A 24820-nucleotide genomic window follows, 5' to 3' on the forward strand; every position below is an offset into this window, starting at 1 on the left:
AAGTAGATAAAGAGGTACCGCTTTATAGCGGGAAGGTAAACGGCGTTTCCGTGTGCTGCACTGGTGCAGGCTTGCCAGAGCAGCTTCGTCACACTGCCCACGTGACCCGGAAGTGTCCTCGGATGGCACCGGCTCCCGGCCTCTAGAGTGAGATGAGCGCACAACCCTAGAGTCTGTCAAGACTGGCCCGTACGGGCAGGGGTACCTTTACCTTAATATTAAATAATAACCTAATAGGAAAAAAGCAATATATTTGTCTTTTCCAGCAGAAACAATCAAGAGAGCCTTGTGGCATCTTAAAGATTAATAAATGATTAGTTTATTGTTGTTATATTCTATTTATACACCACCCTTTATCAAAAGATAACTCTGGTGCTGGGAGGTCAGGTTCATAGCAGTACTGCTCCTCAGCAGTCACTTCTGCCAAATGGCAAGGAAAACATTTGCTGAGAAACAAAATATGTAGCAGTGGAGGAAAAGAAATAGAAATGTAGCGAGACTGGAATGCGATGAAAACAGGAATTCACATATTCTGCGACTTCTGGGGAGATAATGGCGGACTAGGCATAATTATGCAGTGACTGAAGATAACCGGGATATATATCTTGGTTACCAAAACTCTTCTTTGAAATAAGGGAGTTCAAGGGTTTGACCAGAGCTTTCCCAACTTTCCATGTTGGTGACACACTTTTTAGAGATGCATCATTTTGCAACATAGTAATTCAGTTTTACTAGCAAACCAGAGGTTAAACGAATCCCTTTCCGGCCCTGGGAGGAGCATGGAGAACACAGGGAGCATTTGTGTGACACACCTTCACACTGCAAGTGACACACTAATGAGACTCTCGTGCTCGGAAGAAGGTATTTGTCACACCAAGAACAAATAGGTTTTTTGAGGGAAAGTTCCAACTAACAGGCTAAAACTGTGGCTATTGGGGAGTTGAGGCTATATGGGTGGCTGTGACCCCAAAGTGGTGGACACTAAAGGGATTTACCTCTTTGTGGGGAGTCTGTTTCAGTGGGAGAGGAAGGACAAGGGCTGCCCTGTTAATATCTGGAGACTAATGGTATAGATTTCTCCCCTCATTCCCCTTCAACTTCAGGTAGAGAGGCCTGGAGATTATCTTGTGGGGGAATTGTGTGAGGGAAAACTTAATAATTTGTAGTCTCAGGCAGGATTTGATCAAATAAACAATAACAATTTTATTTAACAGGGAAGTTTATTTTTTTTTTTTAAATATTTTTATTGGGTTTTCACATTTTATATAAACACAAACAACACACCAAAACAAACATAAAAAACAACAAACATGAATAGTTCCCGAAAATCTTATTTTCTAACCCTAGTCCTTGACTTCCCCCCACCCCCTCCCCTGCATCCCTATTCCCAAACTTATGTCAGCAAGTTGGCATTTCTTCCATCTTAATATTAGTCCTTTTATAAAAAACAAAAATAAATTTTCCCTAAGTTGGACCCCAATTCTCTTCCCTCGATTTCTCCTTTTTTCTTACATAATTTTCTTAATACTAAACCCCCTGGTCTTGAGTGTTGTTTAAATTTAATACTTCCCTCCCTCCCCTCCCCGCTTTGCGTCCTTTCCCAAGACATGTCTAAATTAACAGTTTTTAGCCTGGATTCCGGATATCCGAGGCTCTCAATTCTCTTTTAGTCCCTCTCCGCCGGTTTTGTTGGTAGTCCTTTTTGTCTATCATCGAGTCTCGAAAGATTTCCTTAACAATCAATCCAGTCAGTCCATAGTCTCTTCCCATATTTAAAGGCAACTGCTGAGGAATTTCCACAAGGCCTAAGTCTTGCTGATAGTCAAAATCAAAGTCTAAGTCTATGTGGAGGCCCCAATTGTACTTCTTTATTTCGAGCTCCTGAATTCCATAAAGTCCCAGGGCCTCCACTTTCATCTTCTGTATCTTTCGTAGGCTTAGAGTGGATTTAATCCAATAGTCTCCTTGCTTGTGTTCTCCAGATGCCGGCTTCTGGTTGGTACTTTCCCAGATAACTTGTTCTCTTTCTTGTTTTGTCTTCTCCTCTTCTTTGTTTATTGTTTCAAATTCAGCTGTGGGTTCTTTCTCACTCAGGCCCTCATTACTTTCAGCAGAACTACTTGTTTCCAAATCCAAGGTCGTCAATTGTTTACTCATAGCTGTAGTCTGCTCCTGTAGGGTTCCCACCAGTGAGAACATTCTTTCGATTTCTCTCAGTATCTTTCCACCCACAGCCATTGTAATTCCACAGAATTCCCCCTAGAGGGAATCTGGTTACTGAGTAACCTTTTCTCCAACAATCCTCTGTCCTATTATTGTTTCTTTGTTTCTCAAGATTTTAGTTCAATTGTAACTCCTTTTAATCCGGAGAGGTCTTAAACAGCAATTTTTTTTTCACTATTAATAGTCCATTTGACAGCTTTTGACAGCTGTCAAATTCTGCTCCTCTATACAGGCTCCAAATCAGGTCGCTCCCGGGCCCGGGAGGGAGGGTTGTTTACCACAAAACAAAGACTCTTCCAACACTCCACTCTCCTGCTGAAATTTACCTTTCTAAATCTTGGAAGTTACTGTCTTTTTAAAACTCACCCTTTACAGGGTAGGCACTCCAGCTTAGTTCTTATTTCGTTGCTCTGGATCGTCTGCAAGGGGGGGTGTGGGGACTTCCTTTTAGCACACCCCCCGGTCGTCTCAAATTCAAAAGGTAAAAGTTTTAAAGTTCAGTTCCAAATTACTCACGGGTTCTTTTTTCAGTCCGAATTTCAAGGAAGGAAGTCAGCGCTCTCCGGTTATGGCTCGCGGCTTCGCTCAGCGGCGGTAGCGGTCGACTCTCAGTGCCACGCCGTCCCCTGTATCCCCTCCGTAGCCTTTAAAAAGGCTCATTGCGAATCAGGGGGGGCGCTTAAGGCACCCGCCGAGTCTTCAGTCCGCAGGCTTCCGCGCCTGCGGTTTTTAAGGGTCCCCGTGTCGCCGGCACGGCAAAGACCCATCCACCGCTGAGCCGATTCCCTCCGGAGCTCGGAGGGAATCCGCCATTTCCCGATCGCGCCAACCCGGAAGTCTCCTAACAGGGAAGTTTATGACACAAGTGGATAAAACTTAGGATATTTCAGTTTACAATGTTATTTCACTTCAAGGTTTTCTCAGTTGTTTCACGCTTAATAGTTTGGTTCTTTGGTACTTTCTGTCAGTTACACACCTCTTAGACAACCCTACTCCTGAGGTACTCCAAGTAATAGAGCCAAGGTTTCACTGGTTTGGGAGTCTTCTCTTACTAGAAGAGTCTCTCCCCTCCTGACTGGAAGGAGACCTAAGTAGACTGTCTCTTTACAGTTTCTACTTCTCCTGTCTCAGCTTCAGCCTCCCAGGTAATTCCTGGCCTAATTACTCTTATAGGACAACACACACTCTCCTTCACACTAAGCTCAGAGACTCCTTTCTCTAGTTTGTGATCTTTTCCTCAGAGTCAATGTTTCTACCCAGAACCAACTCTTACTCCCTCTCTTCCTACCTATCCTCCCAACCTAAATCCCAACCTACTCCAAAACCTCCTCCCAACACTCCCTCCAAAGCTCACTAGCTGCCTCTCCAAATCCTTTCCTTTTCAACTCCCCTCTGGAACCTCGGACAGTCAGAGGCTGCCGTACATTAACCCTTTTCTGGCATGGGGAAAAGAAAAAGAAAATACTTGGGGACACAACCAGCCCCAACAAAAACAATCTTTTCCATCACAGGGTGCAGTGGGTGCAGGCTGCCCCGGGTGTCACCACTGAGGGGGGTGACAAAATGCTGGGCGGCACTCACCGCTGGGCCTGCAGTGCACCCAAGCCACGCATCTCTCCTGGGAGAGACGCGCTGGCTTGAGCACGCAGAGGCGCCGCGCTGCCTCCCCCCCAAGGTGTGCCCCGCCCCTATGGGGGGCTCACCCCACCCTTGCCGCACCCCACCCCAGGTGCCCGAGTGGCTTCCTCTGCCGCTGAGGACAAGTAGAAAACTTCCGGACCTGTACTTTCTAGGCCCAAGTCAGGCGAAAGTACGGACAAGTTCTGTATCTACACAGGCTGTACCTCCTAGAGAACAGCATGGTTATGATAGTAATCAGCAATTCATCAGCCTGTCCATGCTGGTTATTGGACACTATTGCACAGGCATTGTGGTGAATGAATGCATGAATCTTTATTTGAGTGAGCCATTGGCCATAGCAATAAGACAACAATACGATATACAAAGAATAGAAATAAAAAGTCAGTTATATAAAATATATTTTAGGATTTTTAATCAATCCTTCAATTGTGGATTTTATTCTGATTGCCCCAGCTAAAAACCTTGCAACCTTTGCTGTCACCTATTCATCTTGATCTGCCAAGAGAAAGGACACTGTGGCAGTGGCTGGGCGACCCAGAATGGACAATAAAAGAGGGGTGATAATCTCATTCCTCAAGTCTTTATAAAGAGTGCAAGCCAGAAGGGCATGCGCCATCAATTTGGTACGGCCATTTCCGCAGGGACATAAGCATTTTTCGTGTGGAATCTGTTGGAATCATCCCTCGAGTCCAGCTGAGGGCAATACATTCAATCTTGTGAGAGTAAAAGCCAGTAGGGTGCCAGAGATTCGAAACGGGAAGGTGGAAAATAGTCATACCATGGGCAAAATTTCCTTATTGTGGCCAAGTTGTTCTGAAGCTCAATATCATTTAGGCACTGACAAATTAGACTGTTTGCTTTACTAAAACCCAAAGTGAGTAGCTGTTGTGGTGATAAACCACAAGAGTGAAGTTTTTGATAGACAACTTTAGTCCAGGGGCTTTTGTGACAATCTTGCAGCACTAGGGATATTAGACCGGGGGGATTTGAGTTTAGGCGAAGCCAATAGTTAAGTGTCCTATGTCAGATCCGTAATTCTACCAAGGGAAGATGCATTTGGGACGCATGGGTGGTACGGAGGAAATTTGCCTTAAGAACTTTTTGGGACAGCTTCTGTAGATCCAAGGTGAGAGCCTGTCCAAATCTGAGCCCTATATGATTTAGCTTGGAACACTTCCAGGACTGGTGGTATATGTTTACCACCTTTTGTGTGGAAAAAGCATGTCAGAATTTTGGCCCTTTGGGAGGCTTTTTCTTTTGCACATTTCTGGTGTGCTCCCCATGACTCCGTAGACTGGAAAATAAGGCCAAGATATTTGAAAACTTTGACCTGTTCAATTAGCTGGTTGTCCATATGCTACTATGGGCTCAAGTAAACCATGACTTTGGTTGTCTTGTAATTCACGGCCAGCTGTTCTCTCTGGCAATATCCTGAAAGTGCTCTGACCAATCTTTTTAGGCCTACTTTTGTTTGGGATAGAAAAAACGCATCATCTGCATATAATAGAATTGAGATGAGTTTTGTGGCCAATTTAGGAGCATGATACTCTGGAGATGTTAGACACTGGACAATATCATTTATATATAAGTTGAGCAGTGTTGGGGCTAGAATACACCTTTGCTTGACTCCCTTTGTGGCTGGTACAGATCCTGTAAGTTGTCCATTTGTGGAGCAGCGCACTTTCAGCACAGTATCTTAATAATAATAATAATAATAATAATAATAATAATAATAATAATAATAATAATAATAATTATTTATTATTTATACCCCGCCCATCTGGCTGGGTTTCCCCAGCCACTCTGGGCGGCTTCCAACTGAATATTAAAAACAGTACAGCATCAAACATTAAAATGCTACACTTCCCTAAAGAGGGCTGCCTTCAGATGACTTTTAAAAGTAAAATAGTTGTTTATTGCTTTGACATCTGCTGGGAGGGCGTTCCACAGGGCAGACGCCACTACTGAGAAGGCCCTCTGCCTGGTTCCCTGTAGCCTCACTTCTTTATATAAGCATTTAATCAAGTACAGTAGACAAAAGTCTATACTTGAAGAGTTCAGCTTATCCCAGAGTCTTACTTGTGAAATTGAGTCATTGGACATTATTGCACAGGCATTGTGGTGCAGCACAACTTATCTCTCAATTATGAAATAATAATAATGATAATAATAATGATAGTGATGATGCTAATTCCTCCTTAATAACCAATAAGTACTCGGTGGAATTGGGAACAGAGCAGTGTTTGATTGCTTCTTACTTCTTGCCTCTCCCATTCACCCATCAAACAGGAAAACAGTTTTAACTGGACTCAGTTCTCTCCTTCCTGTTCACATTCTCTCCTTCCTGTAGAAAGAAAGCTATTCTACTGAACCATAGGAGTAACAGCATGTAAATGCTTGTATAGAAAGAAACAGCTGGATTTTGATTGTAGAGATCACTTTCACTAAAGGGGAAATCCAGAGAAATGCTGGATCACATATAAGACTATGGAGCTCAAAGGCTGCAGCCAACTGTCCATTCAGAGAGATCCTTTCCTTTGCAATGGTTCTGACAAGCAACCCTAAAAGCAAAAAATGAAAGTAAAAAATAGGATGGTGGGGAGTAATGTGATGGTTCTTTGGATTGCTATGGGTGAAATGGATTGCTTTTAAAAACCTCAGAAAGCTTTCCAGTGAGGCATCAGCATCAGCTGCTCATTCCTTCTTCCTATTCACTGTGTGACCTTGACTGGGCCAGACAAACCATAGAATCACAGAATGTCTTGCCCCCTGGCCCCCTTCCCACTCACCTGCAATCTATTTAAAACAAAATGTGGTGTTCTCTCCCCATCCCTGCTTTGCTTTTTGCTTTTTGCTTAACAACAAAAGGACGGGTGCAGTTTACAAGGCACATCATGGCCTCTTCAAGGAATAAATAGTTCCCAAGTTCATGTTACATACATTCAAATTGCCAAATGCCTATAACTGCCCTTTGTGGTGTGTTTTTGTAAGTCTTACAAGATGCATGTGCAACAATGTTCTGCCGGTGTTGTAAAATGATTGTCGTTTTTTCTTTTCCTTGCATAATCTGCATTTTAGGGGCAATTTTCTTTCTATTGCTAAAATCCAAATTGGTCTGTACTGTACTGTTAAGTTAAGCTATCTAGATTTTTCCATTGTCAAGTGATGATTTGTCTAGCTGCAATTAGCAAATGCAAAATTAAGTCTTTGAACTTGATAAGTTTATTATATACCCTATAAACACAGAAAGCAAAAAACATTCTGGAGTAAATTCAATATTACCAGTTATAATGCTAATCAGTTCCCTTTGGACATCATACCAGAATCTTCATATTGAAGTGCATTTCCATCAGAGGAATGATCAGTGCTGGTGGTCAATGTAGAGTCTACCTATCCACACCCCAGAATGACATTTGTCACACTTCTGATCCCCATCCTCCATGAACTTTAAGCATGCTAAAGACCAGCTTTCTCAAAGCTGGTACCCTCTGTATATTTTGGGCAATAACTCCAATCATCCCTGAACGTTGGCCGCACTGGCTGAAGGTGATGGAAATTAGAGTTCAAAGTATTGGAAAGGCACCAGGCTGGGGAAAGCTGCTCCAGATCATTGTTTTTGTACCCCTTCTCTTAGTTTTCTCATAAACCACTTTTTACCCCCAGGGCCAAGAACAAATGGAAGAGCTGCAGTACATGAACCTAATAAGAGCCTGGCTGTGGCCCTTCAGAAGGACCATTTCTGGCAGCATCCTGAACCACTTGTGTGCTGTGCAATGCTATGCCTTGTAGTGGCTTTGAATGTAAGAACACGTTCCACAACAATTTGCCAAGCATTTATTAGGACCTTGCTTTGGAAGAAATCAGACTCTCACACTGGTTCAGGAGTGCAACACCTCAAGGACCACCTCTCTCAATATGAACCAACCTGAACCTTGCAATGAACATCTGGGGTGTTGGTATTAAAGGGTTAAGAAGCTCTAATCAAGACGCTCTAATCACTGAGCAGCTGAAGGTCGTTAGGCTTCCAGGAATGTGAGTTTGTATAAATAGTCAACTCACTCCTGTGTTTGCCTCTTCCCCCTTCCCCTTTTCTTTTGGGGCGTGCTTGCTGATATGTGTGATTCTTCACCAGGGTTTTTTGTTTTGTGTAAATAAACCTTTTATTTGAATTCCAAACCGCTTGCTCCAAGATTCCTTTATTGAAAAGATGCTGACTCTCCAGCCCTTCTTGAGCCGCTGTGCGAAAAGCTCTGCTGTAATGGAACGTTGTCGCATCGGAAGCGCACTGGACATTTGATAAGCATTAAACTAATTAAAGTTTAATGGGACAGGTTATGGCTGTTTGTACGTCAAGAAGGAGATAAGGAGTGCAGTTAAGAGTGATTTATGCAAGGACTGGAGCGAAGACAGAAGCGGTTGACGACAACGAAAGCCTTCAAAGCAGCTTGAGTCCTGCAACGTGCCTAGGAAAAGTTTTAAAGAGGCACTGCGCAGTTTGTACTCGCTGGAAGACGCCTTATTCCTCGAGGAGCCACCTCAGCAGCTGGGAGACGGTCTACAGGTCTGTGAGTATCGTTCCTAAGCCCCAGGGAGGATGGCAGAGTCCCAGGAAAGTTTTACTGTCCCCTTTACGCGACTCAATGGGAAAAATTGGCAAGATTGGAAGGCTAGAGTAAGGGTTTGGTTGCAAGCAAAAGAGTTGTGGAGTTGTACTGAAGCACCGCCTTTACAGGCAGCTGCAGACACGTCTGCAGAAGACAAAGCAGCAGCGGCAGTTTCTCAGAAACGCGACAGGAAAGCCCAAGGTCTACTAGTTTTGGCAGTGGGACCAGAGCAAATGCCTTATGTTTCTGAGTTAAAGAACACGCATGAGGTCTGGACGGTTCTGCAGCGGTTAAATTCCAGAAACACTGCGGGGGCCAAGATCCATGCTACAAGATGTTTGTTTGATTTACGTCTCCAACCGGGAGCGTGTGTGAAAGAACATATTGCCAAAATGGTGTCTGCCTTTAATCAACTAAGACAGCTGGGTATTCCTTTCTCTATGGAGCAGCAGTCATACATATTGTTGTCTTCTCTTGATAAAAGCTATGAGACTCTAGCTTTAACTTTGGAAGCTATGCCTTCATCTGAATTAACCCTTGAATACATTTCTTCTCGACTTGCTGATGAACAGGATAAAAGGCAAAGAGAAAGAGGTTTGTCTTCAAAGGGGAGTTATGCTGTGCCTAAGAGTGGGGATGCTGAGTTTGAGAACACAGTAAATGCTTTTGCAGCTAGACACTGTTTTCGCTGTTGTCAGAGTTGCTTCCAGATCCTAGCTCACAGAGGATCACGCTAGCCAGCGATCATTAAGTAAAAGTCTTTATTGAGTTACAGTTTCCATTCTCAAGCTACTGCGTGCAACTCTACGTCTAGTGGCTAGATCGGCGAAGCTCCGTCTGAGTCTCCGCCCTTTGTGCACCAACTTAATATCCTAGCCCTGCTCCACCTTTTCCGCCTGACTGTTCTCCTCCGGGTCCCTCTGCCCCCCGGGGTCTCTTCCTTCCTGGATTCTTCTGACGCCGACCCCCCGGACCCTCCTGTCTCCTTGCGCCGGGCTTTAGGACCTGGCTCTCTTTCAGGGCTGCCTACTGCGTCACCTTCCTGTGCATTTGAACTTGGCGCGCGCGCCCAACCTTCCACTTTCCGTCTGACCGTTTCTTCGCTCCCCGATGGAGGTGTGGCCACTCCTGACTCATGCCCTCCCCCCTGTTGTGAGCTGCCAGCGCTTAATCCCTGGCTCCCTTCCTCTTCCCTGCTCTCTGGCGGTGACGCTGGTCCCGATTTCCAACTGCTCTCCTCTGAGTCCCCTCTGGCTCTATCTTGCTGGGGTGTCCCCCTAGGCTCCCCCCTTGCCCTGGCCACTGGTGCTCCTTTCTGTGAATCTTCCGATTCACTGGAAAGACTCGGAGATCTCGGGTCGTCGTCATCACTCATCTTTTCTTCTGCCTCCTCCCCCTCGCTCTCTGTTTCCTCCCTTGCCCTTGCCTCTGCTCCTGAACCCCTGACAGCTGTGGTTCCTCTTCCCATTTGATCAGGAATTGTACACGTGTACCTGGTCAAGATAGCACCAAGGCCGTTGCCCCTAGTTACCAGACAAGGAGTTCCAGGGGACGTCGAAGAAGAGGAGGAGGTCGTGGCTACTCCCACAGCACACAGCACATGGCTTCAGCAATGGCGTTGATGCAAGGGCGTGGCCAAGGCAGCAATCTACGCTGGTTGATCGACAGTGGTGCATCTCATCACCTGGTGGCGCCATCTAGTGTCCGTTTGCAGAATTGCAGACATTTGCAAACCCTTAAAGTTGTGACAATGGCAGATTCAACTAAATGTTCCTTAGAGACTGTAGGCACAGTGTTTTTGAAGTGTTTGCAAACAGAAATTGATGCCTACGTGCTAAAGGGAATGAAGGGGTGTATTTTGTCTGTGTCAGAACTTGATAGAAATGGGTTTAAAACTGTGTTTGAAAATGGGGTTTGCACTATTTCAAAGAATAACGTATCTCTTTTGCAGGTGGAATGCAGAGATGGGTTATATTATTTTGAGACAAGTCCAGATTAAGTTGAACAGGTTCATGCTGGTTGTGTGAACTCGCCTACCCATAATTCTTGTGTTCATTTATGGCATCGCCGTTTGGGACATATTAATTTTCAGTATGTTAAAAGACAACCTGAATTATCAGAAGGGTGCAAATTGAACAAATGTACTAAGTATTTGGATTGTACTGCATGCAAAAGGGCGAAGGTTCATAGATGCAGCTATCCCAGTTCAAATAGGAAATCTGACAAAGTATTCCAACTTGTGCATATGGACCTATGTGGCCCAATGCCTGTTGCTAGCATGGGAGGTTCGAGGTATGCACTGTGTCTCTCAGATGACAAAACAAAGGTTACATGGTTTTTTCCTCTCAAAACAAAAGCAGATACTGCAGAAACAGTTAAAAATTGGGTTCATGCAGTAGAACTTGAATTCAGTACTAGAGTTCTTGCTTTTCAGACAGACAGAGGGTCAGAATTTACCGGGTCTGTGTTGCAGAATTTCTTTAAGAAAAAGGGAATTAAGCATCGTCTGTCTACACCTTATTCCCCCCAAGAGGGAGGCGTGGCCGAACGTAAAAACAGGGTTCTGCAAGAGTTGGCAAACTCTATGTTGTTTGATGCTAAACTTCCTCAAAGTTACTGGGCGGAAGCCTGGCAGACGGCTACTCATGTTCTGAACCGAGTATATAATTCGGTAATTGATACTACACCATATTTTGCTTTATATGGGAAGAAGCCCAAAGTTAATTACTTTCGGGTGTTTGGATCTCAAGCCTATGTACTTATCCCAAAAGCGTTAAGGAAAAAGGGAAGTCCAAGGGCTAGGAAACTCATCTTTTGTGGGTACGAACCACATGCCAAATCTTGGAGGTTCGTGAACCCAGATGGGGATACTACAAGAGTGGTCCTCAGTAGGAGCGCTGAATTTTGTGAGCAATCCGGATGGACTCACTTACATGCTAACCCTGACATTTTGAGAGATGATTTAGGCATTTATGCTGAGAAAGAAAGTCCAGAGGGTGATGAGCCAGAAGGGGATGGTGCACATGGTCCAGATGCAGATTCTGACCAGGCACAAGGTTCTTCTCCTAAGGTAGAAAAGCCAGAATCTAAGAGTGTTCCAACATCGCCAGTCATTAGGCCTAGCAGACAGCAAAAGCGAAGCAGGTCGCCTGCAACACCAAGCCCAAGGGAGGTATCTAAACGGAGGTCTTTATCCCTAGAGGCACGTCTAGACATAAAGTCTGAGACAGATTCTGACAGCCAACGGTCAGAGGGGGCACAAGAGGAGCAATTGCGCAGGTCAAAACGTGCCACAAAGGGCAAGCCGCCAGAGCGGTTTAAGGTGACAAGTGTGTACGTAAATATGGCACAGTGTGAGCCAGATAGCTATGTAGAGGTACAACAGCTTCCAAGCTCAGAAGCCGCAAAGTGGCAGGAAGCAATGGAAAAAGAGATGGCTTCAATGAAGTCTCTCGGTGTGTTTACAAGTACAGAGCTTCCAAAAGGCCAACAAGCTGTAGGTTGTCGATGGGTATATCGTTTAAAGCCCACAACTACTGAGGAGTTGCAATATAAAGCCCGACTAGTTGCAAAAGGGTTTTCACAGCGCAAAGGAGTTCACTATTCTCAAATTTATGCCCCTACTTCAAGACCGGAGTCATTAAGAATGCTCTTAGCCTCTTCAGCTAAGAAGGGAAATAAGCTGTTTCATTTTGATGTCAATGTGGCTTATTTAAATGCAGACTTACAGGAGGAAGTCTATATGACGCCACCACCAGGTTTTGAAGGAGACAAGCCAAACCAGGTCTGGCGCCTACACAAATCCATTTATGGGTTGAAACAGTCCGCCCGTAATTGGAATTCCTGCTTAAACGATGCTCTAGAGAGCATGGGGTTCAGAAAGAGCGCAGCAGATGTGTGTCTTTATCTAAAAGGCTCGGGATGTGAACAAGAAGCAGTCTTGATATTTGTTGATGATTTATTATACAGTGGAAAGGACGATAAACTTGCACAACAATTTGCCACAAAGCTTGGAGAAAGGTTTCAGATAAAATCACTAGGCAATGTATCTGTTTATCTAGGAGTTAAAATTCAGCAAGATGAAGATGGGAACTATTGGCTCAGCCAAGAAGCTAAGATCCAGCAGTTGCTGGAAAGGTTTAAAATGGACAACTGTGCTGGTGTTAAAACCCCAATGGAGTTAAGTTACACAAAGGATGCTCAAACTGAGCAACAGACAGAGTTCTGTAATCCCGGGGTTTATCAGTCAGCGATAGGCAGTCTACTCCACATTGCACAGTGGACTCGGCCCGATATAACATATGCTGTCAACATGCTATGTAGACAAGCTGAAAAACCATCAATGCATGCTTGGCAAGGAGTAAAAAGAGTTTTACGGTATCTCCAAACTACCAAAAGGTTTCGCTTAAAACTACCAGCAGAGGGCAGCACACAACTTGAATGTTGGGCCGACAGCAGTTGGGCAGATGCTGGACCAGATAGAAAATCAGTGTCAGGAATGGCGATAAAATTTGGAAATGCACTAATTGGTTGGAGATCAAGAAAACAATCACTTATAGCTTTAAGTTCAACTGAATCTGAGTTCAATGCATTATCAGATGTATGTAGAGAACTGGAATTTTATAAGCAACTGGTACAAGAATTGTTTGGAGAATGTTCCCTACCTATCAGAGTGTGGGAAGACAATCAACCTTGTATTAAACTAGCTAAATCAGGTCAATTCAAGGCACACACAAAACATTTGGATATCCGTTATCAAAATGTATGCCAAAGTGTAAAACAAGGTTTAATTGAACTAAAGTATTGTCCAAGCCAAGAAAATCTCGCAGACGGTTTTACAAAAGCTTTGAGTCCGCAATCTCATAAATGTTTCTGTTCAGGTTTAAATTTGAATTAAGGTTGGTACAGCTCAGTGTTACGAGCGAGAGGGGGTGTTGGTATTAAAGGGTTAAGAAGCTCTAATCAAGACGCTCTAATCACTGAGCAGCTGAAGGTCGTTAGGCTTCCAGGAATGTGAGTTTGTATAAATAGTCAACTCACTCCTGTGTTTGCCTCTTCCCCCTTCCCCTTTTCTTTTGGGGCGTGCTTGCTGATATGTGTGATTCTTCACCAGGGTTTTTTGTTTTGTGTAAATAAACCTTTTATTTGAATTCCAAACCGCTTGCTCCAAGATTCCTTTATTGAAAAGATGCTGACTCTCCAGCCCTTCTTGAGCCGCTGTGCGAAAAGCTCTGCTGTAATGGAACGTTGTCGCATCGGAAGCGCACTGGACATTTGATAAGCATTAAACTAATTAAAGTTTAATGGGACATGGGGCCCCTAGTTTAACCGGTTTGCTAGTAAAACTGAATTGCAGTGTTGTGAAATGATGCATGTCTAAAAAGTGTGTCACCAACATGAAAAGTTTGGAAAGCTCTGCCCTAAGTGGTAAAGACAGAGGAGACAAGAGGATTCTGAAGGTTAAGACTGCAATTGTATGTCTTCTTCTTTGGCAATCCCTTGTAGCCAAGTAAGTTTGTCTTCCAAAAACATGGTTTTAACAGTGAGTCCATAAGTGACCGTGGAGGCCAGTTCTGGATCCACACATCCTTCCACAATGAGGACATAGCTTTCTGGATGGGAGTAGATCATGGTGAGGGTTTGCCAAGCATGCCTTCCTCTTAGCACCTTTCTCCCTTTTGTCCTGAGTTTGACCATCTTCAAAGCCCATGACACCTGGTAAAGGCTGTTCTCCAATTGGAGCGCTCACAGGCCAGTGTTTCTCAGTTGTCAGTGTTTATACTACATTTCTTAAGATTTACCTTGAGAGAGTCTTTAAATCTCTTTTGTTGACCACAAGTATTACGCTTTCCATTTTTAAGTTCGGAATAGAGTAGTTGCTTTGGAAGAAAAAAATCAGGCATCTGCACAACATGACCAGTCCAACGAAGTTGATGTTGAAGAATCATTGTTTTGACACTGGTGATCTTTGCTTCTTCCAGTACATTGGCATTAGTTTGCCTGTCTTCCCAAGTGGTGTGTAAACATTTTCGGAGACACGGTTGATAGAATCTTTTGAGGAGTTGGAGATGGCGTTTATAAGAGGTCCATGTTTCACAATTGTATGTGCACGTACCCTGGGGATAAGCACCATGGAAGTATGTTGTTGTTGTTTAGTCGTTTAGCCATGTCTAGTTCTTCGTGACCCCATGGACCAGAGCATGCCAGGCACTCCTGTCTTCCACTGCCTCCCGCAGTTTGGTCAGACTCATGTTTGTAGCTTCGAGAACACTGTCCAACCATCTCGTCCTCTGTCGTCCCCTTCTCCTTGCGCCCTCCATCTTTCCCAATATCAGGGTCTTTTCCAGGGAGTCTTCTCTTCTCATGAGGTGGCCAAAGTCTTGGAGCCTCAGCTTCAGGATCTGTCCTTCCAGGGAGCACTCAGGGCTGATTTCCTTAAGAATGGATACGTCTGATCTTTTTACAGTCCATGGGACTCTCAAGAGACCCCTCCAGCACCATAATTCAAAAGCATCAATTCTTCGGCGATCAGCCTTCTTTATGGCCCAACTCTCACTGGACCATAAAGTACAATCTATTTATTTTTACACCTATATTCCACATTTCCTTCAAGGCGCTCAGGGTGGCATATGTGGTTCTCCCCCCTCTCTATCTTATCTTCTCAAGAACCCTGTGAGGTAGATTAGGCTGAGAGACCAAGTATCAGCCCATGAGCCAGCAGTGGCATAGCATGGGAGGGCACAGGGGCAGTTGCCATAGTGCAAAATTGTTAGGTAAAGGTAAAGGTACCCCTGCCCATACGGGCCAGTTGTGTCCGACTCTAGGGTTGTGCACCCATCTCACTTAAGAGGCCAGGGGCCAGCGCTGTCCGGAGACACTTCTGGGTCACGTGGCCAGCGTGACGAAGCTGCTCTGGCGAGCCGGCATCAGCGCAGCACACGGAAACACCGTTTACCTTCCCGCTATAAAGCGGTACCTATTTATCTACTTGCACTTAGGGGTGCTTTCGAACTGCTAGGTGGGCCGGAGCTGGGACCGAAAGAAGAAGAGTTTGGATTTGATATCCCGCCTTTCACTCCCCTTCAGGAGTCTCAAAGTGGCTAACATTCTCCTTTCCCTTCCTCCCCCACAACAAACACTCTGTGAGGTGAGTGGGGCTGAGAGACTTCAAAGAAGTGTGACTGGCCCAAGGTCACCCAGCAGCTGCATGTGGAGGAACGGAGACGCGAACCCGGTTCCCCAGATTACGAGACTACCGCTCTTAACCACTACACCACACTGGCTCCAAAAGACTGGAGCTCACCCCGCCGCAGGGATTCGAACCGCCGACCATATGATCGGCAAGTCCTAGGCAGTGAGGTTTTACCCACAGCGCCACCCGCATCCCTTTGCAAAATTGTTAGGGGCACAAAATTTCAATACCCAGTGCTGCCTCAATACAGCTGTGCCCTTCTGTTGCTGGGCTCTCTTGAAAATGTTTTTTCCATGTGAACCAGGAAGTGACCTCTCCAGACAACGGAACAACTCTTCTTTTCTAATCTCTGCAGCTGTGATCTCCTGCATGACACCAACACTGTTAGGCAGTGCACATGTGCACTTCATCTGTTTCCCTCCTCCCACTGACCCTTCTGCACAGCCAGGGTGCTGGCAACCCATGCCACAACACTGTAAGCTGGGATTTGAACTCAGGCCTCCCAGGTCCATCACTTTTAACCACTGCTGTACAGTGGCTCAGTTGTTAGACTGTTCCCTTAAACTCACACCTGGGTACTTACAGCTCCCAAGAGGCAAGAGACACCTAAAGCCATTGCTGTACATTTAAGGAAGCATCTTGGAGGCATCACCAGTGCCTAGTGAGGAATAATCTTTAGCTGCTAGCTGCAAAAAAACCTAGTGAAAGACACGTCTCTAAGCAGTCACAACAATTGAAATCTCAGCTGCTTTTGAGTCTTGCCAGCAGTGAGAAGTTAGCAAGACGCACCAGGCATCCATCCCTTGGGGGTCACGAACAACTGTCTTAGCACACTCAATGTCATCTGTGATGTCGTCATCTGTGAAAGCTGTTGAAAAAATTAGCAGAAAGGAAAGGAGGGTGTTTGGTTTTCTAAAGAGCTTTTTTCCAACCCCATAAAGCACATCCTGCCTTTGCACTCAGGAAGGATACATTGGGTTGCCTCAGAATTGTGGAAGTGCTTTTCCCTTCAGACTCAAAGCCGGAATACTTTGGGGGAGCATTTAGAGCATTTCCACTTTGAACTGGCCTTCAGATATTAGGGCAGGGCTGGACAGTATGTTTCAGCCTGAGGGCCACAATTCCTCTTGGGAAGTCTTATGGGGGCCACATGCTAGTGCAGAGGCAAAAGTGGGTGGGTCAAAAGATAGGACTCTTTATGCAGCCAGCTACAGTAGCCACAGAGCAGTCAGAGTTTTCAACCCCCCATATTGTCTCTTTATCCCCCAGGCAGGCAAGCAAGGGGGTCTCATCACAGTTCAAGGGCACATTCAGGTGAAGCACTTGGGCTGCACACAGAACAGGGCCATGAGAGAGGGCATGGTCAAGGGAAAGTCATGCAAGGTGGACAGATATGTCTGGAAGGCCACATTTGCCTTGAAGTTCTCCCTCCCTGTGTGGGGGTTATGTGTTTGTGTGTGAATTATAGTGGCTAACACCCCAGAGGACAGGATCACACTTCAAAACGACCTTGACAGATTAGAGAACTGGGCAAAAACAAACAAAATGAATTTTAACAGGGAGAAATGTAAAGTATTGCACTTGGGCAAAAAAAATGAGAGGCACAAATACAAGATGGGTGACACCTGGCTTGAGAGCAGTACATGTGAAAAGGATCTAGGAGTCTTGGTTGACCACAAACTTGACATGAGCCAACAGTGTGACGCGGCAGCTAAAAAAGCCAATGCAATTCTGGGCTGCATCAATAGGAGTATAGCATCTAGATCAAGGGAAGTAATAGTGCCACTGTATTCTGCTCTGGTCAGACCACACCTGGAGTACTGTGTCCAGTTCTGGGCACCACAATTCAAGAAGGACACTGACAAACTGGAACGTGTCCAGAGGAGGGCAACCAAAATGGTCAAAGGCCTGGAAACGATGCCTTATGAGGAACGGCTAAGGGAGCTGGGCATGTTTAGCCTGGAGAAGAGGAGGTTAAGGGGTGATATGATAGCCATGTTCAAATATATAAAAGGATGTCACATAGAGGAGGGAGAAAGGTTGTTTTCTGCTGCTCCAGAGAAGCGGACACGGAGCAATGGATCCAAACTACAAGAAAGAAGATTCCACCTAAACATTAGGAAGAACTTCCTGACAGTAAGAGCTGTTCGACAGTGGAATTTGCTGCCAAGGAGTGTGGTGGAGTCTCCTACTTTGGAGGTCTTTAAGCAGAGGCTTGACAACCATATGTCAGGAGTGCTCTGATGGTGTTTCCTGCTTGGCAGGGGGTTGGACTTGATGGCCCTTGTGGTCTCTTCCAACTCTATGATTCTATGATTCTATGATTCTATGACTACAAGTTCAGAGAAAAGTTTCCCTTCTCCCCTCATCATGCCCTTGCCCTTGCCAAATCTGCTTCAGAGGGTCTCTGAATAAGGTTCCCAGGTGTCCTTGTTTCCCAGGGACAGTCCCCTTATTTACAAATCAGTCCCCATACAAAATCCATTGAAGTTGAAAAGTGTCCCTGTACTTAGTCACACAAGTAATTCACCTTATTGAAAGCATTCTGGCTGTCCTCATGGATGGGTGAAAGCCTGAAAATGCATTTTCTTATACTAGACTCATGGAGGGCTAAAGAGTGTGTCTGGGAATGTGGAGTGGGGGGGGGCTGGAGGGGGGAGAATGTTCAAGATGCACTGCCTCCCCTTCCATCCTTGACTGAAGCTTGTAGAAAGAGGAGCAGAAGAAGCCATTGTGTTGATTATGCTTTCCCATCTAAGTTCAAGAACTTGATCTGGGGGCGAAGAGGAAGCAATTCTTCAGAACTATTCAACAAAGAGGCACAGGTAACGGTTTTTATTTGCTTCTCCAGCAACACACAGTTGTTGGCAAGGAACAGGGGGTGAACTTCAGTTTGTTTCACCCAATTATCTTGTTTGCACTTCCTGAAATATTATGCAATCCCAAAGACAGTTATCTTTCAAAATACAGTTTCAAAACCTCCAAATACAGTTATAATTCCTAATCTTGCAATGCAGTTCTCCAGCCAAATAATATGTATGTTAGGGCGAAATCCACATATTAATGAGAACAACATAGAAAAATGCATTACATAAGTTACAGTTGCATACAAATGTATGTATATTGGGAGAAATACAACATAGAATGCAATTGAATGTGCTACACTTTTAAAAAAATTAAGGCAGAAAAATTGAGAACTTATTTATTTATTCATTCATTCTAAGCATACAACCATAAAACAACCGTACAAAATAATAATAACAAACACGCATACAAGTATATACAAAAATAATTTCAAATCCTAAATTAGGGATTCTCCAAATCCCATGACTCCCCTCCCCTCTCTCCCCTAGTTCCTTGGTCTTCCTTTTCAACTGCATATTATTATTACTCCAAAGTTTTTCCATCCATTTTTTTCCACAATAACTCTAAAATTACAAGTGTTCATAAAAACCTGCCAATGTGTTAACATGTTTACAATACTTCTGCGTTTCCCAGTACGTTTCCCAATCCTTCCTGAATTTCTTTTTGTCTTGGTCTCTGAATTTTCCTGCTAATTTAACCATCTCAGCATAATGCATTAATTTAATTTGCCATTCTTCCTTGGTTGGAACAGCTTCTTCTTTCCATCTTTGGGCTAGCAATTTCCAGGCAATAGTCTTAGCATTCATAAACAAATTCTTCTGTTCTTTTGGAACCTCCGCTCCTACAATTCCTAATAGAAAGTCTTCTTTTTTAAAAAACAAAGATTATTCTAAACTTTTTTTTCATTTCATTATAAATCATTTCCCTTTTTTAAAAACAATCTCACATTTCCACTACTGGGAAAACCATAGCTTTAACTATATGGACCTTTGTTGGCAAGGTGATGTCTCTGCTTTTTAAGATGCTGTCTAGGTTTGTTAAGATGCTGTCTAGGTTTGTTAATAATAATAATAAATACTAAAAACCAAAGGCCAGGCGAAACAGCTCTGTCTTTGTTGCTGAAGTGAACCTTCCTGCAAGGCCCTGTGTAGTTTGACTGTATGATCTGCATGATCTTCCTCCCACGGCTCATCCCCAGAATAGGATAGATGAGAGGGCAGGGGAAAAGATTATTTACATGGAGTAAAATCCCAAGTGCAAGTTTGCTTTGGGGATTTGCTCCAAAAAAAGAAGATCCTAGCATTTTCTTCAATTAAAGGAGATCCTTGCAGATTGAATGGAAGATTAATCATGTGTACAAGTGTAATTTTCCACACACACAGTTGTGTGCTGGTTGTGATGGCCCAACATCAGGCATTTTTGCCACATATTACATGAGAGATGGCTTGGGAAATCAAACTTCTGTGCTAGATACCATCTCATATCTATATTCTCAGAGGCTGGAATCCCAGAATACTCCAGCTGTAATTTTGCCTCCCAGCTAGTACAGTTTAAGGGTTGAGCTGTTGTGGCCCTAGAGGTGATATATACAACCAACCAGCTTGGTTGGTTTCACACAAGGTTAGATGACTTATCTTAGAACATTTGAGTAATTCTTTTAAAAATAAATACATTACCAGACCCCCCCCCCCCGCAATTGTCCCTATTTTCCAGCGACGTCCCTGATTTAGAGAAGCCGTCCTGGTTTCTGATTTGATCCCGGAATGTCCCACTTTTCCTTAGGATGTCCCTATTTTCATTGGAGAAATGTTGGAGGGCATGCATTACAAAACCCAGCATCTGAATCTGGATCTCTTGCAGCAGGGCCTTTTCTCTGTTGAGTTTGTAGCTGGGCATACCGTATCTTATGTGCTATCTCCCAGGATACTTGGAGTTAAGGTCCAACAGCATGTATGGTATATTCCTCTGTCACTCTCCTTTGCCACCCAAACAGCCTGAGCTGCACATTTAGGGGATTTGGGGTTCAGGGGCTGGCACAAGGGAGTCTGGGGATGGAAATCATTGTGAGGCAACAAATAAACAGAGAAAAAAGAGAAGCTTTTGGAGACAAAAAAGGGACCAGTATAGAACTTTAATATCACAGCCATGGTCAATGTCATTCTTGGCCAGCTGTCCTCTGCTTTTAGGGCTCTGTTCTGTTATTCTAGTGCAGGGGCTCTCAAAGGGTGTGGTGGCAGAGAATGGCAACTGGGGTGGGAAGATTCAAGGACAATATTATATTTGGGGAAGGATTTGTGTTCTTATGTACAGTAGCTGCATTGTTTTCTACTTTCTAGATGTCCCATTATCATATTATAAAGCAGTTGTGTTCTATGTTGTAAATCAAGCACTGCTAGTTGTTTCTCTCCCCTGTCCCATGTAATTCTTATCAATAAAAAATTCAGTGCGGTGCAAGCAAATTTTTATTCTGAAAGTGTGCCCCAGAGTTTCCCCCTCAGTTTCACATTTTTCCAATCTCGATTTCAGTTCACGACATTTCTGCTGCAATTTGAAAAAAACTAATAATAATAAATTCCTAATTTATTTCAGTGTGAATTTCTCATAAAAACACATTTTTGTATGCACTTTGAAATTATGTACACATTTTAAAAAGCAATTTCCTTCAATAAAAGGCATTTTTGTATGTTATTTTCACTAATACATTATCTTTATGCACACTTTCTTTAATATATGCATTTTTGCAAACATTGGAGAAGTGCACCACAACATTCAGCTTAGTGCAGATTTCAAAGGGTACCTGTGTTTCAATTTGTGTACTGTATCATAAAGTGTGAATAGATTTGGCTTTAAAATGCTAATGGAATTGACTACCTTCCACCATTCCTACTGGAGACCAGTAACATCAAACCCTCCTAGTGTCCCTATTTTCCAGGGATGTCCCAGATTTACAGAAGCCGTCCCAGTTTCTGATTTGATCCTAGAATGTCCCACTTTTCCTTAGGATGTCCCTATTTTATCAGAGAAATGTTGGAGGGTATGGAGTTAACCAACCCCTGAGCCATCTGAAGGCAGCCCTGTATAGGGACGTTTTTTAATGTTTAATATGTTGGAAGCTGCCCAAAGTGGCAACCGAGTCAGTTGGGTGGGGTATAAATAGTGAAATTCTTCTTACTATTATTGAAGAGAACATCTCTATTTTCATCAGAGAAATGCTGAAGGGTGTGTAACATTTCCCCGAAGAAAGCTGAAGGCATTTCAAAAGAGGAACCATTTCTTGTAATATGCCAAAAAAATCAACCCCAACATCCAGTTTCACCAGCTTGGACAGTTCTTTTTTCATTGTTTCAAAAACTGTAAAACCTGAATAAACAGTCTATTTCCCATGTTCCACTCTTGCATGTGTTCATTCCTAAGTCCTTTCTGCCCTGTTGCCTCATTTGCCTTAAAAAATCCCACAAATTCCATATTTACCGGTAAATATATTTCAGAACATATTTTGCCCCAAAAGCTGCTTTCACATGACCTATTTATTGATTATACATCCTGGTGCTTTTTTGCACAAAGTTTGTCAGCAAATTATACAACATTAATTAGTTACTGAGCATTCTTTCTGTTGATGTATTACAGTATTTTAATATTTTTTTGGAAGCCACCCAGAGTGGCTGGGGAAGCCCAGCCAGAAGAGCGGGGTATAAATAAATTATTATTATTATTATTATTATTATTATTATTATTATTATTATTATTCATTCTGAATAGTTTTGGGAGAGCTTATATGATATTGCAGCAAGCAATTGCTGCCCTGCATTTTCCATTGCATTTCTCTACGACTTTCTGTATTGCAAAAAGTCTGAGTTTTTGATGGTGGCAGGGGCGGGGGAGAAAAGGAAATTATTTTTTTGCACATTAATGCAAAATAAACTTTTGCCAAATCAACAATGGGAAAACCTGAATATGTTGTTATATGATTGAATTTCACCAGAAAAGAGTGAAAGTATGGAAGTGTCCCAAACTCAGGTTTAAATCCAGCGTCTGTTGTGCTTCCTGCCTGTTCCTTCACAAGTCCCTTTCTAGACTTCTTTTATAACAAATTGTCAGGGGTTCAGGAGCAGAGACGCAGAGAAGGGAGGAGACAGAGAGCGAGGGGGAGGAATACGAAGGAAAGATGAGTGGGGATGACGAACCGAGATCGCCGAGCTTATCCAGTGAGTCCGAGGATTCCCTGAAGGGAGCGCCAGCAGTCAGAGCAAGGGGGGAAAACAGGGGGACACCCCAGGAAGAAGGGTCCAGAGAGGGATCAGAGAGCAGCAGTTGGAGATCGGGACCCACGTACCCAGCCGGGAGCAGCGGGGAGGAAGGGGACCAGATATCGGGTTCCGGAGGCTTTCAGAAGGAGGGAGGGCATGAGTCAGGAGTAGTCACGCCCACCTCGGGGAGCGACGAAACGATCAAGAGGAAGGTGGAGAGTTGGGCGCGCGCGCCAAGTTCAAATGTAGCGGAAGCTGGCGCAGTAAGCAGCCCAGAGAGTGAGCCAGGTCCCAAAGCCCGCCGCAAGGAGGCGGAAGGGTCAGGGGGGTCCGCGTCAGAAGAGAGTAGGAAAGAAGAGACCCCGGGGGGCAGAAGGACCCAGAGACGGAAGGAAAGGCGCAGGAGGTAGAGCAAGGCTAGGGTATTAAGCTGGTGTGCTAGAGGCGGAGACTCAGACGGGTCTTCGCCGGTCTGACCTAGAAGAAGTAGGGCTGCACATTGCAGTTTGGAAATGGAACCTGTAATCCAATAAAGACTCTTTTAACCTGAACGCTGGCTAGCGTGGTCCTATGTGAGCTGGGACTGAGTGGCAGCCCTGACACAAATGTATGCTTTTTATCATGCAGTGCACATGTGAAAATGCCTTCTTGAGTAGAAACCTGCATTGCAACATTTGGAGAAGTGTGAAATCGGAAGGATCTGCACATTAGCCCAGGAGCTGGTTGTGTCAGAGCAGGTCAGGCCACTTCATATGGGACATTACAAAGGGACAAATTCTTCATCTGTCCTGAATTGAACAGAGGAGAAACTGGGGGGTGTTATGCAGATGAAGGGTCACATTCCCTTCTGAGGGCCAAACACCAGTGATGGTTGAGGCCAGAAGCAAAAGTAGGAAAACAATGACTACACCTGTCAGGGGTTCAGGAGCAGAGGCAAGGGCAAGGGAGGAAACAGAGAGCGAGGGGGAGGAGGCAGAAGAAAAGATGAGTGATGACGACGACCCGAGATCTCCGAGTCTTTCCAGTGAATCAGAAGATTCACAGAAAGGAGCACCAGTGGCCAGGGCAAGGGGGGAGCCTAGGGGGACACCCCAGGAAGAAAGGGCCAGAGGGGACTCAGAGAGCAGCAGTTGGAAATCGGGACCAGCGTCACCAACAGAGAGCAGGGGAGAGGAAGAGCGCCAGGTATCAAGCGCTGGCAGCTCACAACAGGAGGGAGGGCACGAGTCAGGAGTGGCCACACCTCCATCGGGGAGCGAAGAAACGGTCAGGCGGAAAGTGGAAGGTTGGGCGCGCGCGCCAAGTTCAAATGCACAGGAAGGTGGCGCAGTAAGCAGCCCGGAAAGGGAGCCAGGTCCTAAAGCCCGGCGCAAGGAGACAGGAGGGTCCGGGGGGGTCAGCGTCAGAAGCGTCCCGGAAGGAAGAGACCACGGGGGGCAGAGGGACCCAGAGAAGAACGGTCAGGCGGAAAAGGTGGAGTAAGGCTAGGGTACTTAGCTGGTGTACAGGGGGCGGAGACTCAGACGGAGCTTCGCCGGTCTAACCCATAAGACGTAGAGTTGCACGCAGCAGTTTGAGAATGGAAACTGTAACTCAATAAAAGACTTTTATAAGTGACCGCTGGCTAGCGTGATCCTCTGTGAGCTAGGATCTGGAAGCAGCTCTGACAGTACATTTTATATTTGTACAGAAGGTTAGTTTCTACACAAACTAACAAAAACCTCTCTACATTGGATTACACCCAAACTCTTAACGGAAGGCAATGGCACTAATTGGACCCCCACAAGAGAAGGGAGTTGGTCCCTCATCCCCATACAATCCCGACCCAGCCAGAGGACCTCTGTCTTCGAAGGATTTAGTTTCAATTGGCTCCCACAAAACCATCCCGCCACAGCTTCCAAGCATCTGGTCAGTGTGTCCGGGGCCGAGTTTGTGTGGCCATCCATCAGCAGATAGAGCTGAGTGTCATCAGCATATTGGTGACAACCCAGCCCAAAGCTCTGTACAATCTGGGCAAGGGGGCACACAAAGATGTTAAAAAGCATCAG

The 24820-nt window shown here is 44.7% G+C and overlaps 1 protein-coding gene across 1 annotated transcript in view; it reads right to left on the reverse strand.

The window, feature by feature from the left end:
• Window positions 1-24820, reverse strand: part of LOC308597542 (lysozyme C-3-like) — a 54158-nt gene that overhangs the window by 8872 nt on the left and 20466 nt on the right. The gene's annotated exons all lie outside the window — the stretch shown is intronic.

This window comes from Podarcis bocagei (assembly GCF_964188305.1).
Source record: "Podarcis bocagei genome assembly, chromosome: 11".
In the NCBI taxonomy this organism is placed as follows: Eukaryota; Metazoa; Chordata; class Lepidosauria; order Squamata; family Lacertidae; genus Podarcis; species Podarcis bocagei.